Source organism: Myodes glareolus, chromosome 11, assembly GCF_982192425.1.
Source record: "Myodes glareolus chromosome 11, mMyoGla1.1, whole genome shotgun sequence".
Taxonomy (NCBI): domain Eukaryota; kingdom Metazoa; phylum Chordata; class Mammalia; order Rodentia; family Cricetidae; genus Myodes; species Myodes glareolus.
The window spans coordinates 7,522,451-7,541,747 of NC_142036.1; the positions used below are offsets into that span (position 1 = coordinate 7,522,451).

Below are 19,297 nucleotides of genomic sequence, written 5' to 3' on the forward strand. Positions count from 1 at the left end.
TTTAAAATTAAACACCTCATACTCCCCAATCTGTACAGCCACTTTGGAATCAGTGTGACTGCTCCAGAGAAAGATTGGAATTGATTTACCCAGCATCCAGCTATACTACTCTGCAGCATATACCCAAAGACTCTACATCCTACTAGAGACACTCACTCAGTAATGTTCACTGCTACTTTACAGATAATAGCCAGACATTGGAAAAAGCTTCTTTGCTCCTATTATCATCCATTCCAGGATCCTTTTTTATTTCTTGTGGAACCATTCTACTCCCTGTCTTTGATGAGGATATTTATGATGGTCTTTGAATATCATAGAGATAATGTCAGATACATTCCTATTTCAATATATATATATATATATATATATATATATATATATATATATATATATATATATATATAATTTAATCATAAATGAAAATTTATTGTGACATTGAAATGCCCTGGAAAGTGAACCAAGTGTAAGTGAAAGTCTTATTGCCCATCCTTCCATGAGGGTTTAGTGCCTCAGCTGTTTCTCAGCATTGAGGGTTTGGTTTCTTTATACAGTGTTACTATAGCATGTGGCAAGTGCAAACTTATGGTTTAGACACATTTTGATGTCTTTATTTTTTAGACATTTAAATAAGAAGATAGTTTATTCCTAAAAATGAGTTGATCATTTTTGACCTGTATTTATTTAAGGAAATCAGTTACTGAAGTTTTTTTTTTCTATATTTTCAGTCATGTTCATATTACGAAGTCACTGTGAAAGGTGTTGAAAGTTAGGCAAATCATTGTTTTTCTTAACTCTAAAACATCCATAGAAAAAGAGATTACATTGTGTTTTAGTATCACAGTACCAGTGACTAAAATCCTAGGCCCTGTGTGGAGACTTTCAGTGTCTTCTGTCCTTCTGGCCCTCCTCCAATATGCTCGAGGTCTGAGAGAATTGAACTAACTTTGACTTTGCCTACAGTTTATGTTTTCTGTTGGTACTGTTTTTAAAGAATAAGAGGGCAGTATAAAGATGAAGCTACTAATATTGAATAACTAGAAAGCCCAAATACATGAGGCAGGAAATTAACAGATTAGAAGTCAATGTAATATCACTGTCTTCCATACAATTATAGACTGCATAACTGCCAGCCTGCAAGGGCACCTACTCTTTTCTGCTGCATTCACACAATACTTATGAGATGGGTTGTACACTGAATACTTGGCTCCACCATGTGGGCTACTTTCTCTGGGGAAAAGGTAAACTCCAGAGAGGTCTTCTATGCCTCCCCTGATAGACTGGCTCCCCCTGAGTCCTAAAACTTAAGTCCTTCATCAAAGTCAGTGCCTGGCATGGAATGCAAGTCTCTCCTGGATTCTCTTGGGTTGAAAAGACAAAATGGGTCTGGGTACTCACTGGTGTGTAGACATGGACAGATTTCCTTATTCATTCCGGCTGCTGAGTTGCCCTGCATGTGAGTACCAGGGCTCACTAAGAGACAGACTTGTATATTATCACCTATTCCAACCTTATCCTCTGCTTTCCTTTCTCCACAGTTGTCCTTTCCCAGGTTGTGCTGCAGGAACCCAGTCCTGAGCAGTTGCATCTCTCCCAGGATCTCATACTGACCTGCTCTTTCTCTGGGTTTTCAGTGAGTACTTCCGGTATAGATATTGGTTGGATCCCTCAGTCTCGGGAAAGGGTTTGGAGTGGCTTGCAGACATTTGGTGGGATGATACTAAGTTCTACAAAACACCCCTGAAGAGCTGACTCACAGTCTTTAAGTACACCAACCACCGAGTTTTCCTCAAGATCACAAGTGTGTATGCTGCAGATACTGCTACATACTACTGTGCACAGAGAGCACATTGACACAGCCTGAACTGACAGGCTACAGTCAGTAGTTCCAGCTACTTCTCCACAGGCATGAGAGTGGACACAGTTTTCCTGCTAGCCTCAGGGGTTTTCTCTCCACTCTTTGTTTCTGAGCCCTGGCTTCCTGATACACAAATGAAGTCCTATTTTAAAATTGTTCAGAAATGAGAATCTGCTGCTAAGATTTTTGTGGAGACCTAAAAATGTGAGCCTGTTTTCACCTTGTCTGAAGGTCAGAGAGTTTTTGCCTGCCCAATGTTATTGACAAATGTGACTATACATCCTGACCTAGGGTGTTACTAGGTGTGATTACTTGGTCCTTTTGACATTAGGATGGCCCATATAGGTAGATCCACTCTACCCTGACCAATGATCATGATTTTCAAGCATACTTTGACTCCTTATTTTGAAATAGGATTTTCACCTTGAGAATGACTGCCTTCAGGATACTTGATCTAGGGTGATTTCACTGCCTAAACAACAGAGTGCTAATGACTTGATGTCATAGTATTAAAGGAAATAACTGTTCCAGTTTTCTTTTGTATTGTGTTAAATTTGTTGTTTGTCTTTTTCCCCCAGTTGTATTGGGATATAAACATGTATAAAAAAATAAATGCAGATAAATTTCAGTATTTACTGGAACTCTCTCCTGATACTATCCTATGTTTCTATTTTATTATGTTCATGCATGTATTCATACTCATTACTGACTTTTCTAATCCCCATGCCTCCACCCTGGTAAGTGGTATCTTTGCTCAAGCTGGTCTCCAACTGTTTTTTAAGTATCAAGGGTGTCTTATTTCTAACCCAGGTGGATAAGAGATGGTCGTACACTCAGTCTTTGGCCTCAAATTCCCCAAAGAGCAGATTCCAAATTATTGCAACATTCTTTAAACTACTGGATATTTGGAAGATTGGAATTCCTGGACAAACATTAATAAATTGTATCATTGGTCAAAGTGGCTTCATATAAATCACAAAATAACTAAGGCTATCACCAAGGCTATTGGTTGATCTCCACAATCTGATGTTAAATCCCTATTGCTAAAGACAACACTTATGTATCTCACTGATCATGGGGAATTTGAGTTGGCACCTTATTGGAGGTCTTATCTACTGACTGCTGTTCATAGCAGTAGAAGGTACTTGGCATGCTCTCAGAGAAGTGTAATAATTTAAACCTAACAACAATCTGTGACCTACAATGCCGATCTACCTGTGAGATATTATTGTGTATTCATTAGTGGCACAATATTGGGGGAGTAATCAACCATTCTTTGATTGGATTTGAAGACCACTCCATGAAAGGAAACCATGCTTGAAACTACTAGAACATTCTAGAACTTGTAGTGAAGTTTCTTGTGGGAAAACCAATGTTATGCTAAAGCCATTATTTTCCACTTGTGGGGTATGACATCTTTGGCATTTGCACAATTCTTTCACTTGTATCGAAGAACTCTTTCACAGGGTTCGTATATGAGGTACATTGCAAGTCAGATATTTACATATCTGATCCATAGTCAAAAATCACAGATATGTAATAGCAATAAAATGATTCTAAGGTTAGGGGGTTATGATTTTTTTGAGGAACTATATTCAAGGGCTGCAGCAATAGGAAGGTTGAGGGCTGTAACATGAGGGGCCGGTTTGTTGGGGTTTCTTGTCCTTCCCGGTACCCCACAGCCGGCAAGTCCCAAAGAAAATTACACACAAGACTCCATAATATTATAAACTGATTGGCCCATTAGGTCAGGCTACATATTGGCTCTTATAACTTATGTTACCCCATTATCCTTATCTATGTTAGCACATGGCTCAGCACCTTTTCCAGCGGGGCAGCTTACATCTTTCCTCTCCAGTGATCTGGGCAAAATTGCGGAGGGAGCTTCCTGTTTTCCATAATACTCCCAGTCTCTTTGCTCCACCTCTACTTCCTGTCTGGCTTTCCCACCTATACTGCCTGCCTGGCCAATCAGCGTTTTATTAAAATATGATTGACAGAATACAGACAATTCTCCCACACCATTTCCCTCTTTTTTTTTTTTAAAAAAAGGAAAATACCTATAATCCATTTGTTGGGAATGTGGGAGTAGTATTTCAGGCTACTTCCTGCTGGTTGAGGGTGCTGATGATCTTATGGGGACCTAAAGAAAATTTAGAGTTATAATCAAGTCCTGACTAGAGTATCCTGTGAGTCTTAATCATCTCAGGTAGCAGACTTGAATCTGTTCTGGATGTAGAACTCTGTCATCTGGGCCATCTATTCCTATCGGATATTTCTCAGATGGTCTTCCTTTTTCGAACCTGATTTTTCTTAACTCAGAATGAATCCATAGCCTCTCATTTTCTGTGGAAACAAAAGCAAAATCTCTTCTCCAAAGTAACATACCTTTTGACTTCAATTTTGAAACCAAGGTATTTTCAAAATACCTATCTTGGGTTAGTTCAGTAGCATTTGAAAACAAAAGTCTTTTAGCAGCTGTTGCTCCTTCCTCAGCAATCAAACAATTCAAAGAGAGTATAATAGCACACAGTATCAAGATTCTCTGTGTATTTTCCATCTTTATGTGGCTTTATTTTAACCTCTATTTCTCTTAGTTTTACTTTTACTTTTTGAGACAGTTTCTCTGTATATCTTTGTCCTGGAAGAACTCTGTAGACCAGGCTGTCCTTGAACTCACAGAGATCCCACTGTCTCTCCCTCCCCAGTGCTGGGATTAAAGGTGTGTACCACCACACCCAACTACTCTCTTTCTTTCTTTACTTTAAGAACTTTAACTTTTAGCCTGCATATATTTTTAACACACTGTAAACCATTTAGAGGTTTTTTTCCTCTTTGAATCTCTCTTTACTGTATGTCCCTCTTTTTCTGACCACACGAGTCTTCAATGGGTAGGACTAAAGCTGTAGCTTTGACAGTTAGATCCAGCCCATTCCATAGCTTTCCAGCCTCATGGCTGTGATACCAGACAGAGCTGTGTTCACTGCCACAACTCTGTGGTATTTCAAGGTCCTTGCCAGCAAGAAAGCTGCAGTATTCTGCTCACAGACCACACTCAGTTGGACTGCCTGCCTGAAAGAGTCAGAGTTCACCCTGGCATGACAGCCAAGAAAGCAAGCATTTTAAAATGGCACAGCTTTTTTCCTGCTATGGCTGAAAACTGAAAAGCATGTGTTCAGCTTTTCATCAACACCGTTAAAGTGTTTCGTGGCAGGACCTCTTAATGAGCTGCAATGTTTTGCAGCTAAAGCTGAGTCAGGAAGCCTCTCTTAGATGAGAGTGCCTGCTTGCCTGTAGCAAGCAGAGCAGATCCAAGAAATTGTTGCCACCAAAAAAAACATGCGTTACTCTATTCTTTCCCAAGCTTTCTCAAGCTTTCTATGGATTCAGTTATCCACATTGGGCGCCATCTGTAACATGAGTGCCAGCTTGTTGGGGTTTTTGTCCCGCCCGGAACCCCACAGCTGGCAACTCCCAAAGAAATCACACAGACTCCTTAAGATTATAAACTGATTGGCCCATTAGGTCAGGCTACTTATTAGCTCTTATAACTTATGTTACCCCATTATTCTTATCTACATTAGCCACATGGCTCCGTACCTTTCTCAGCTGGGCAAGTTGCACGCTACCTCTTCAGTGGTCTGCTCAGAACTGCGGAGGGAGCTTCCTGCTTTCCAGAATACTCCCAGTCTCTTTGCTCCACCCCTACTTCCTGTCTGGCTTTCCCGCCTATACTGCCTGCCTGGCCAATCAGCGTTTATTAAAATATGATTGACAGAATGCAGACAATTCTCCCACACCAGAGGGCCACTGCGCTAAAGGAATAGAAAAATAAAATAATTCCCAATGACATGCCTGGATATGCATATTAATCTGTACATCACACAACTATCATTACTGTAGCTTCTTCTTTCATAATATGGGAAATTGCATAATGAATCTCAAATAGACTGTATATAGAGCATGAGAGATATTGTATCACTCAGTTATAAATCTGTTGTTTTAAACAAATGCTCACCTCATGACTCAGGGAATGATGTAGAAGAAAAAAAAGGAAGACTTTAAGACTCAGAGGCGTTGAATGAATCCAAAGAAACAGACTCTTCCAGACACAATAGAATTGATGCACATATGAACTTACTAGACTGTGGAAGTATACACAGGTCTTGCACATGTTCAAACCACATGGAATTCTAATGCCAAGAGCAGAAATAAACAGGACTCCCAATCCTAATGAAGAAATTATCTGCAATTGGTATGAACATGCAAAGAAATATTAGTGTACTTCTGGGAATTTAACTGACTGAATTAAATGCACTTCCCAACAGGTCTTATACTAAGACCAATAAATCAAAGAGTGGTATTTTTGAAGATGTTCTTTAACCACATAAATTTATTTTGGCATTTTCTTGTCTTGCTGGCCTTTGGTTTATATATTTTGCTTTCTGATTCTTGTGTTTTTTGTGAGTTTGTGTGTGTGTGTGTGTGTGTGTGTGAGAGAGAGAGAGAGAGAGAGAGAAAGAGAGAGAGAGAGAGAGTGAGAAAAAGAGAGAGAGAGAGAGAGGGAGAGAGAGAAACAGAGATAGAGATTCAGAGAGTCAAAGAGAGGTGCGGTTGTATTTCAAAGTTTGAAAGAAAGACTGCGCAATTTAGTTAGCAGGGAGGTGAGGAGCATCTAGAAGCAGTTGGGAAAAAGAATAAGTATGGCCAGAGTGCACTGCTTGCAAACAACTTTTTTAATAAAAAAAATTTAATTGAAACACGCTAGAATCCTCCTCCAAAATTGTGTATTGGATTTTTCAATAAAAGAGAATATTTTGTATAGACTAAACATGTTTATAAATGTTTCTGGCATGTACATGAACAAGCTGGTTTGAGAGCTTCCAGTTTCTTGTCAGTTTCTAACTGAACTGTTGATTCCATCTCATATAATCCAGTAGGAATCTATAAAGATTTCTAAATGTTTTACTGCTCAGATGTTTTATCACAACATGGGCAGAATTACTATAAAATAGTGATGCCTTCCAGATACACTCAAGCACAGACACTGTCAAACAAATCTGTGTTACTGATATTCAAGATTACAATTCAGCTTTCATCCACTTATTTTTCATTGTCCTACATGACATCATCAGGACAGGATTCATGGTCCAGTGCAGATCTCTAAGATTCACACTCTTCCTACTGTTGGTTCATTTTCATTTTTTTCTAAGTCAAGTTGGCACTCATTATCTGTCCTTGGAAACACAGGCCTGTTTCGGTACTAAGTTCAAAATTGTTTCAGCTCTAAGGGTCACTCAGTCCTGAGATGAATCAGTATTTACTCATTTATATCAATGTTCTCATTCTCCTGTGCAGTAATTTGCAATTCTTTACTCTGTCTATAAGACAGTGCAAAGTAAGTGATTTACCATGAACATAACATGATTCTTCAGTTGAGAAAGTTTAAGATATCATTATTTGACATAGATAACAAGTTTCTTGTCCTTGATGATGCTGATTCATGAAATTCATGAATTTTCTGAGATGAAAAACCTGCAGATCTTGTTTGTTACTTTTGTTGGAGGAAAGTGTACAGTTCTCAGAAAATACATCCAAACTTTTGGTCCTGCACCTGAGGTATATGACCACTGAGGAAATCATGCTGTATCAATCTTTGAATGACTCAGAGAGAGGAGATAAGAACTAGGTTCCAGATGCAATCCTCTCTGAAAATAGTGTCATGAATAGTGCAAATGGTTTTCTGTCCCTTCAGCAATGTTGAAAAGCATCATGTATAGCTCAGTGACAGAAAGAACTGCTGAGAATTCTGATGACTGAAAGTGATCCCGAGCAAAGGAGTATGAAAAAAATCACATAAAAATGTGAATGAGAATGCTAGAAATCAATGTATGCATGCTTTTTAATGAACCTCTTGCCCAGTTTCATACACACTGCACAACCTTAGCCTGTATTGAGATCTTCACATTAGTTTAACTTAGGGAAAAAGCTCATGCCATTTTTTATGATGTCACTGTGTCTAGACTTTAGTGAATGAATTCGGTGATGAGAGGGAAATGTCTTTGTAAATCTACACTGCTTAATCAGCTGAAATTCCTGTACATTCACACTCATGATAGCCACTAGCATCCCATGATGCTGGACTATGAAGCACACCATTATACACTTGTCCCAGGAGATTCTTCTCTGAAATCCAATGGGAGCACCACCACCTCCATCACCCTGGATTGTAGGGATAACTGCTCCTCTACAATGAAAAGAGAATATTGTCCTCTCAGGTTGTTTCTCAGTGTTCTGACAGTCCAGAGGACATCATATAAATTTGTATATGAAGGGAAGTCAAGCATTGGACTGATCCCAGCTTCTTCTATCCTGCAATATTAGGTGCATGTGATTTGTGATCCTGAAGTTAGATCAAAACCCATGTGAAGAGTTTTAGTTTATATAGCAGACACTTTAGTTTTCTTCTTTGAAATTCCATTTCTGATATTTAACCATATAAGCACACAAAATCTTACATAGTGTTGTTAGCTTCTTTCATTCCTGAGAGCACATTCCAAAACATTCTTCATAATTGAAATTATTCAGCTCCTAAAATGATATACTAACACATTTTTTTGCAAGATATGGTTCAACCAGATCTAATTCTTCACCTCTGAAATAACAAGTCTGGATATTAGTCATATCGGGTATTTTAACTGTTCACCATAACGGAGTCAAGATAGAATGGAACCATACTTACGAACCTGTCAAAAGTGCAACATGAGAAACAGATTGAGGCATGGCATACAATCTGTGAGTGTCCTCTTATCCATCTTGGTTTGTTGTCTAACAGGCCACAAATAACAAAAGGGAAGAAGTGTTGAAAGAAAGCTGTGTAAGTGACCATTAACAGGAATGGAGACAGCCCTAAGGGAGACTGCTTTTGATGAAAAAACTCAACTTTATTCCAGGGTATGGCAATATGGAGAATTGGGGAGTCTTGGGAGAAACCATGATTTTAATTAAGTTGCAAGGTTCTATCATACAGTTAAGTTAGTAGAAACATGGCCCTATAAAAATTTCTAGAATACTTGCCTAATTACTATGTAGTTCATCAAGGGAAGAACATTTGCAGAAGATGTGTTAAGGGTAACCCTTGAGATTAGTCAGGAATTCTGTGCCTCAACACATCTCCCAGATAAGCCTAAGTAGAAAGCAGAAAACTTGTGCTGTGTGGAGGGAGATCTCCTTGCTTCCCAGATTAGAGAATTCAGTCAAGCTATGATAGACTCTAACATCTTATCAGTCAGTAATGTCTTTAAACACTTCCTTCTTGAAATATTTCTCTCAAGTTGTTAACTGATTTTTAAATACCACGGTAGTGCCTCCTCTTTCTGTTGGCTCTTGTGTCTGGAAACAGGTGGGAGCATGAACTAAGCTCAAGACTGTGTGATTCTCTGACGTCAGGTGCTCTGCCCCACATATAGAATAATGAAAGCAGTCAAGATTCTGCTTTTTCCTCTGGTTACAAAAGGGGATTGCTAGAGTTGGATACATACAACTGTCACCAGAGTGATGCCTAGTTTTGAGATGGACATTCATAATTTATGCAAGCATAATATAAAATCAATTTCTGAAACATCCTTTCAGCATCTCCAGGAGAATCAAAACCCATTTACATATGCAGCTGAACACTGTTTTTCATGCCTGTGTTACATGTTAAACCAGACTATGCAAGTTCATTGTAAGACATGGCATATCAACTTGCAATGCAGCAAAGGACCAGCAGGAGGCACAAAAAAGCTAAGAATCTCCATTACAGAGATGAGGTGAAGTGTGGCAGGGTTTATGTATCTGCTGTGGTTTCCTTTCTTAAAGTCTGTTAACTGACCTGCAACAGCTGTGATTAAAATATGATATTTTCATGGTCACTCATAGTGAAGATTCCTTGTCAAACTCCTCATGGGTTTGTGTATTTTTTTAAAATTTTATTCAGTTTTATTTATTTCATATTTTTTTCACAAAAATTATACAATATATTCTGATTACTGAATCTCCCCCAATTTCACACTCTCTCCTTCTTTCTGCAGAAATCAAACAATCAAAAAAGAAAAATTAAAATAGAAAAGCATTTATGTAAGAAACAAAAACGGGAACTTACATTCATATAACCCATAACAACACTCAACTATCTAATTATTTTATATAGGTAAAAGATGAGTGAGATTGAAGAAATAATGCACAATATGAAATCAGAGAAAATATCTGTAAAATATTGCATTTATTCTGTGTTAGCCATCTACTGCAAGACTTGTGTCCAGTTCTGAGTGAAGTAAATACACTCCAATAGAGAAAACAAACATTTCCATTGCAAGGATGAATCAATTATAGATCTTCTTGGTTAAGGGATAAAAACCTGTGTACATGTTCCTCTCTGATCCTTGGGACCCCCTTAGGATCGAATCTGTGCAGACTCGGCATGCTTTCCAGTCTCTGTGACTTCATATGTGCATCAGTCCTGTGGTGTCTGGAAGACACTCTTTTCTTGGAGTTATGCACCACATTTAGCTTTTAAGATTTATTCACATTTTAAATTCTTTTTCAGAAACAAGGTCGAACTATTAAGCTACTGTAGACTAAAAAGAACACTGGCAATACCTATTACTGTTCTTAACACCTGCGGGTTCTCCCCAATTATTATCGTAGAAAGCTGTCTTGTGCCCATACAGATGTGTTCATTAATAACTCAGGGTTTCTGGGGGCAGAACAGTTCTCCCATGCAGGTATCTGTGTTCAAACACTCATTAGTTAATTAGAAACCATCTTTGTACTAAACAGAAAATTCTCCCTGATGTGTCATTTTTTCTTGTGTAGGAAGGAGGTAGGCAGCCCGAAGGGAGAGAAAAGACATCAAGGATCTTATACAGTAGCAGACCTCATTGTCTACAAATCTCATCTATGAGCTGTCTAACTCATATTTTTGGAAGCATATATCTCTTATATCCATAGAACATGATCAGAAAACCCACAGGGGCAATGCTAATAACTAAATGACATGTTTATCTATATCTTATTTGTTTTCATACAATTTTCTTTAAAATATATTTTTGATAACAATGCTGTATCAACAGATCCATAAAACCACACCAAAATCTGAACATAAACTTTATTCAGTCAATACATAGAAAATCTTCAATATAAAACAAGGCATCTAGGCAATCTTCCTTATTTCCTGAAATTTTGTTATAACAATAACATTATGCTTTACATTTCTCTTATTCCATAGTCTACATTTCTTTACTTTCATGGTCTTGCTTTCTTATGTAATGCAAGTGCATTCTATATCCTTTACATTTATATGTTTATTTATGCTTCAAGATCCCCATTTCAATATGATTTTCGTACAACTTAAATTGTGTATCTCTTACACCATCACTTAATGTCTTCATTTTGTAAATGATTTTAAATTTGAAATTCTGTCTCCAGTGTTTTCCTGATCTCCTTCAATTTTATCTATATTTTATTATATCCTTGACCTTAATTAATAAAACCCCAATGGCCGATTTTAAGTTTCTTGATTTATATAAATGAAACACACAAACATAATACTCACATCTTGCAATCACATTTAAGTAAAACATGTAGCATTTGTTTTTATGATCTAGAGAGACCTCATTCAGCATATTTTTCCAGTTCCATCCACTTATGTATAGATTTCGTAGTTCATATTTTACTACTTCTTATTATTCCATTGTTCATACAACCAACATTTTCATTATTTATTTGTCCTTTTTTTGAAATATAGGTTTGTTTCATCTTCCAGTCGCTGATAATAGAACACCAATAAACATGGACACAGAACTAACTCTTAAAAAGATATAGAGTTATTTAGCACATGCTTGGAGAGATATGGCTGGGACATTGCATAATTTTATTGAATCATTTTGGTGAAAATCTACAAACTAATATCCCATGTAACTACAGTAATTTATTCTTACATCAACCTGTAAACAATCTTTCCCCAGCTCATGACTGTGTTCACTGCACTTTGATTTCTTATTTATAATCATTCTCAGGTAAAAAGAGAACAACAAAGTTGATTCAATCTATATTTCACTGTGAGTTGAGGACTTTAGTTGTAGAGCATAGAAAAACCAACCTTGAACTGAATAGGAAATGCTCCCTGCTTGGTAAGTTTTCTAGTGCAGAAATGTGTTATGCACCCTGAAGGGAGAGAAAAGGCATCAATAACCTTACACAGTAGCAGGCCTCTTGATCTACAATATCAGACTTCAGCTAAGATGTATCCACTAGTGCCTAGTAGTTATGTAAAAATGGAATACTTTCTACTTGGATTTGTGGTCAGATTCATAGGAATGTATTCATCCTTGGTAAACAAGTTAAAAAAAAATACCCATGACTGGATGTGACATACTACTTACATAGTAGATCCTACTTGTATCACTAATGGTCATATTGTCAAACTGTCTTAAAAATATCTATGTCTTTTCCCAGTAAGTTGATGCTGCTCTCAGCCTTGATCCCAGAATTTCTTCTGTGCTGTGTTTCATGAGTTTTGCAAACATTCATGACTACTCAAAGTGCTGAAAATGAATGTTTGAGTACACAATCTCAGATGAGTCATTAAACCTCCCACCTGAAGCACAATGATCATTACAAAGGGGCATTGGAAAGAATGTAAGATCCAGAATATAGGGAAGAAATTCATGGAATTCTAACTTTAACACTTACCTTGACTATTGAACATGTGAGCTAACAATCACAATAGTTTCCAACATAAGACATGAACAAATCCAGCCAAACACAAAGACAGACTGAGAGCCTGTGAAATTGCTGAGCATGTAAAGGTGTCTACTGGAAGTCTTGACAATACTATTTTAATTGCTTGTAGCCACACTGAAGAATGCAAAAATTTAATTTCTTAAGTTGCCCCATAAATAAATGTATTCCCCTTGGTGCATGTGTGTGCTGTTCTCATCATTAAATAAAATGCAATAATATTTTAAAATATTGCAATATGATGGAGAGGGACTCATGAAGGCCCACACAAATGTGGAAGTCTGTTTGCTTTTCAAGACTGATGAGAAAATTATAATCACTTTTTTTTGGTATGGTATCTGTAGGTTCTCTGCATACTTGTGAATGATCACACATCTATGTGCTCATATAGCACTGATTGGATTCACTGCGTTAATGAAGAAAAGAGGTCAGGAATTTTTTAAAGAGATTAATTGGAAGATCCCAAGTGGAGCCAGAGGGACATATTTGTGGTAGATTTGATCAAAATATATTTCATACATCAATAAACAATTAGAGAATAAACAAAATTATCTTGAAAACTGAAACTATTTTAATGTATGTCTAAAATTTTCACTCAAATTGATATTGTAGACTGTGTAAATTTCCTGAAAATCTCTGCTCTTTTATTTCTTGACCCACCTGTTTTTCTACTTATTATGCTAGACAGTTTCTTTTAAACAATTGTATATATTGGTATATGTAATTGTTGTGGCACAAAATTTAAGACCTAATAATGAAATACTGTTATAATATCTACATTTTTAAGTTGGTCTTTAACAAATATAGCTATTTACAGTTGCATTGAGTTTCCTGACAGTGATGCCATCTTTTTATTTCCTTTTGATAAAATATTTCTCTTGTATTGCGTATATAAACATGTTTTCTAGCTGGAATCATCTGTTTACAATTATATTTGTTTCCATAATTCAGTTATTAGAAAAAGTGATGTAAAAAACATCGATATACAAATGTTTCTATGGTATGTTCCCTTTTGGTCATTTATACCAGTTTTTATTTATTTTGTATGTAACAAAGTGCAAAGGAAATATAAATTGTATATATCTGAAAGGAGGCTATAAATTTTGAAAATTTAGCATGTATTGGAATTACTAATTGCCATCGTCTTTATAATCACAGTCACCTCTTATAAATCAATCTGATAACCTTGTCTCAAGGCGAGGTAACTGTTTCAGGCCTGAAATCAATTGAGATCTTAGGCCCTGATGTGATTTACAGAGGGTCTGCACCGTGCTCAGGGAAGAAGTATGATATCATTTCCCCAAAAAGGTTTAGAATTTGAACCTCAACATCGTGCTACCTGACTCAGGTGCCCTGTACCTCTTTTTTCTCCAACTGGATTAGGTCCTTATCTAAGAAGTCCCTGCTCATGAATATGCAAATCACATGAGCAAATGGTGCTTAATAAAGGGATGCACACAGCATTACATCATATGATCAGTGTCCTCTCCATAGTCACTGAGCACACAAGGTCCTCACCATGGGATGGAGCTATAGTGTCCTCTTCCTATTGACAGCAGTTACAGGTAAAAGGCTCCCCAAATACAGATTTCTTCACTCTCAGGTGACAATGGCATCCACTCTGCCTTTCTCTCTGCAGGTGTGAACTCACAGATCCAGCTGCTACAGTCTGGGGCTGAGCTGGTGCGGCCAGGGGCTTCAGTGAAGATGTCTTGCAAGGCTTCACAGGGTACTATATGCACTGGGTGAAGCAGAAGCCTGGGCAGGGACTGGAGTGGATTGGAAGGATTGACCCAGCAGATGGTGAAACTAAATATGCTCAGAAGTTCCAGAGCAAGGCCACACTGACTGCAGACACATCCTCCAGCACAGCCTACATGGAGCTCAGCAGCCTGACATCTGAAGACTCTGCGGTCTATTACTGTGCGAGACACAGTGTTGCAACCACATCCTGAGTGTGTCAGAAACCCTGGAGAAGCAGGAAGCTGTCCTGAGTCTGTGATGACAGAGAGATTAGCCTGGACACTTGCTGAGAAATAACCACTAGGAGTGTCTCTTTGTCTCTCAAATCAGTATTTCAGGGTCTTTGCCACCTTTTCTTTTTTTTCCTCAAAAAAACTGCTGGGGATTAAGTGATGCTGCTTCAGGATGCCTCAGAGCAGGCCATAACCGGACAAGATGTTTACCAATGACCAACTCCATTGACATGATTTTTTCTCTAAAGAAAATAAGACAAAATGTCGCAATACATTATGATTTAAATATCTCTTAAATCTTAGGGACTGGAACTGTTGCTGGAGTAGCTGGGAATAAGCTACAATCATGTCAGTAAAACACAAATCAACAGCATTTGGTCAAACTAAGGCCCCTTTCATAGTCCAGTTTGATTTCCCACAAACAAGCAATAGCTGTTTGTTTGAATGGGTCCTTATAGATGTTGGGTTAGGTTCTTTAACCTCACCTATGAAATCAAATTGTATATGTTCAGTTATTGATACACTGTGATCATGAATTGCTTTTGGGTAGCAATCAAATCTCTTACTGTTTTAGGATTAAGGATAGAGCTGAGTGTCAAGCTCTGGAATCCTGAGGGCATAGAATCTGCTACTTTGGCAACAAACTGGCCTTCTCCATAGAAAGCATTGTGGGCAGAGCAGTGGGATTTGAACCTGGGACTATAAGAGGACTGGTCCTGTTCATCAGCAGCCCTGGTTGCTCATTCACGTGCTTCCTGGAATTGGATTGTCTTTGTCACCTCATCTAGACTGACACTGACTGGATCAGTGAAATTGCATTTTACATTTTGCAGGTTTTTTAGAGGAATGTTTTCTATCCTGGGTGATTGTCAAGTTTTTGTTTATATTATTTTTGAGAATTTTTATTTCCTTCCACATATGAACCACATAGGAAGCCACAAGTAAACTGCCAGAATCTGACATTTTTATTCCTCTGCACCATCATTTTGGCATGCTTGTATAAAATCAACTATATTAGGAGAGGCATTAGCAACTACACAATGAATCTTTGTATAGATTTGTATTTTAATTAGCAGATGACAGAGACAGGGTGGAAGCAGCTTCTTTATCATCAATGTGCTGCTCTATAGCTTCTTGTAGATGACTTACAAAGTCATAAAAGGATCTGTAGGTTTTGTCTATAGTGGTAAAGATGTCTTGGAAGCATTAATATCAAGAACTTTATTCCAAGTTCTTATAGCAGCTTGGCTACTTTGATTGTTTACCGTCTAAGGGCACTAGAGCTGTTGGGCCACTGTTTGGAAATTACCTTGTCTGATAAACTGATGATAAGAATATTATTTTCAAGGTGTAAATGCTTTGGATATGAGAAGCAGTGGACTGGGAAATATCCATCCATTACTAAAGTCATAGTCTAAAATGAGGGGTGGTGGGAATTGTTTTCATTTGGGCTTGCCAGGCCAAAGTTTCCTTTCATACATATTTGGTATAACATCTATTATTTCTAAAGAGAAATAACCCTCAAACCATCTATCTATTACATTTCTTGATATTAAAAAGGACTTGTTTATTTTTTTTAAAAAGCAACTTTTTTCTTATTTTACTTTCCATTCCCAGTTACCACTCCTTCACCTCGTTCTGCTCCTTCCAACCAAGGTCTCCTTCATTACACTCCCATTTATTCCTTGGAGAGGATAAGGCTTCACATGGAGAATCAACAAAGTCTAGCACATTGCTTTGAGGCAGGATTAAATCCCTCCCCACAAAAGCCCTTCTCCCCTCCCCACACACTCCCAATTTTCTCAGAAGATCCGGTCTACTTCCCTTTCTCAGGGTAGTCTATGTATGTTTCTCTTTGTATTCCCTTTGTTACCTAACTTCTCTGGGACCATGGATTACAGGCTTATTATTCTTTGCTTCACAACTCCTATACATTTAGGAGTGAGACATTCCATGTTCATTTTTTTTTGTTCAGTTTACCTCATTCACGATGTTTTCTTCTATTTCTGTCCATTTGTGTGCAAATTTCAAGATATCATTTTTAATTTTACCTCTGAGTAGTACTTTACTGTATGAGTATACCACATTTTCTTTATTGATTCTTCAGTTGAGGGGCATCTAGATTGTTTCTTTGTTCTGGCTATTACAAACAATGCTGCATAGTTGGACATATATCCTTATAATGTGATTGAACAACCTTTGTGTATATGTGCAAGAGTGGTATTGCTGGGTCTTGAGTTAGGTGGATTCTCAGTTTTCTGAGAAATCATCATCCTGATTTCCAAAGTGGTTGATAATGTTTGCACAAACACCAGCAATGGAGGTGTGTTCCTTTCACTCTATATCCTCTCTAGCATAATCTGTTATTAGTGTTTTTGATTTTAGTCATTCTTACTGGTATACGATTGTATCTTAGAGTCATTTTGATTTGTATTTCCCTGATGGCTAAGGATGTTGAACATTTCCTTAAGTATCTTTGGGTCATTTCCAATCCTTTATTGAGAATTCTCTGTTTAGATCTGTACCCCATCTGGGACTGTGGTTTGTAGGCTGGCTGTATTCTGGTTCTGGCTATAACAAACAAAGTTGCTATGAACATAGTTTAGCACATGTCCTTGTGGCACCCTCATATGACAAAGAAACACTTCTAAAGATAAAATCATATATTTATCCCCACACACTAATAGTGGGAGACTTCAACACTCCCCTCTCACCACTGGACAGGTCAATCAGACAGAAATGAACAGAGAAATAAGAGAACTAACAGATGTTTTGATTCAAATGGACTTAACAGACATCTATAGAATATTTTATCCACACAGAAAAGAATATACCTTCTTCTCAGCACCTCATGGAATATTTTCAAAAATTGACCACATACTTGGTAACAAAACAAACCTCAACAAATAAAAAAATATTGTATTAACCCAATGTACCTTATCAGATCACCATTGTTTAAAACTAGAAGTCAACAGCAGTACTAATTCCAGAAAACCCACAAATACGTGGAAATTAAACAATGCTCACCTGAATCATCAATGGGTCAAGGAAGAAATAAAGGGAGAAATTAAAGACTTCCTAAAATTCAATGAAAATGGACATACCCAAATTTATGGGACACAATGAAAGCAGTGTTAAAAAGAACCTTCATAGCACTAAATACCTACATAAAGAAGCTAGAAAAAATTCACACTAGTCATTTAACAGAACATTTGAAAACTTTGAAAGAAAAAGAATCAAACTCACTTAAGAGAACTAGATGGCAGGAAAAAATCAAATTGAGAGCTGAAATCAACAAGATAGAAACAAAGGAAACAATATAAAGAGTCAATGAGACAAAGAGTTGCTTCTTTGAGAAAATCTACAAAATAGACAAACCGCTATTCAAATCAACCAAAAGACAGAGAGAATATCCAAATTAACAAAATCAGAATGAAAATGGGAACATAATATCAGACACTCATGAAATACAGAGAAATATCATGTCATATTTTGAAAATATAAGCTTTACAAAATTGAAAAACTTTAAGTAAATGGGCAACTTTCTGGCTAAATATCACTTACCAAAATTAAATCAAGAACAGATAAGAAAATTAAACAGACCTATAACTGCTGAAGAAATAGAGACAGTCATCAAAAGTCTAACAACAACAACAAAAGAACAAGAACAACAACAAACCACCCAGGACCAATTGGTTTCAGCTCAGAATTCTACAACACTTACAAAAAAGAACTAGTGCCACTACTCTTCAAACGACTTCACACAATAGAAACAGAAAAAACATTGCCAAACTTTTTTATGAGGCTACAATTAGACTGATACCCAAACCACAGAAAGGAATTTTTTTTACTAAGAAAAAAATTACAGACCAGTCTCACTATGATCATTGATGCAACAGTACTAAATAAAATACTGACAAATCGAATACAAGAACACATCAGAACTGTCATCCACCATGTTTAGGTCAGCTTCATCCCAGAGATGCAAAGATGGTTCAACATATGAAAATCTGTCAACATAATCCACCATACAAACAAGCTGAAAAATAAAAACCACATGATCATCTCATTAGATGTCAAAAAAGCTTTTGACAAAATACAATATCCCCTCACGATAAAGGTCTTAGAGAGAGCAGAGATACAAGGAACAAATCTAAACATAATTAAGGCAATATACAGCAAGCCAAAAGCCAACATCAAACTAAATGGAGCAAAGCTTCCAGAAATTCCACTGAAATTAGGAATAAGACGAGGTTGTCCACTCTCTCCATATCTATTCAACATAGTTCTTGACGTCCTAGCTAGAACAATAGGACACCAAAAGGAGGTAAGTTTGGAAAACAATCTGGAAAAAAAAGAAGTCAAACTCTCATTGTTTGCTGACTATATGATAGTTTACATAAGTGATCCCAAATGTTCTACCAAGGAACTTTTACAGCTCTTAAACAATTTCAGCAATGTAACATGATACAAGGTTAACTCAAAAAATCAGTAGCCCTCCTGTACACAGATGACAAATTGGCTGAGGAAGAAATCAGAGAATCAACACCCTTCACAATAGGCACAGATTGCATAAAATATCTCGAGTAACTCTCACCAAATAAGTGAAAGACTTGTATGACAAAAGCTTTAAATCTTTGAAGAAATAAATTGAAGAAGACATCAGAAAGTGGAAAGATATAAC

At 37.1% G+C, this 19,297-nt stretch overlaps 1 pseudogene and 1 gene segment (V, D, J or C); both read left to right on the forward strand.

Moving 5' to 3' along the window:
• Positions 1-19,297, forward strand: part of LOC125395292 (immunoglobulin heavy variable 1-84-like) — a 94,861-nt gene that overhangs the window by 39,747 nt on the left and 35,817 nt on the right.
• On the forward strand, positions 14,119-14,607 carry LOC125395291 (Ig heavy chain V region 186-1-like; annotated as a pseudogene). The gene is made up of 2 exons (XR_015004374.2): positions 14,119-14,202; positions 14,277-14,607. The product of XR_015004374.2 is annotated as an Ig heavy chain V region 186-1-like (transcript).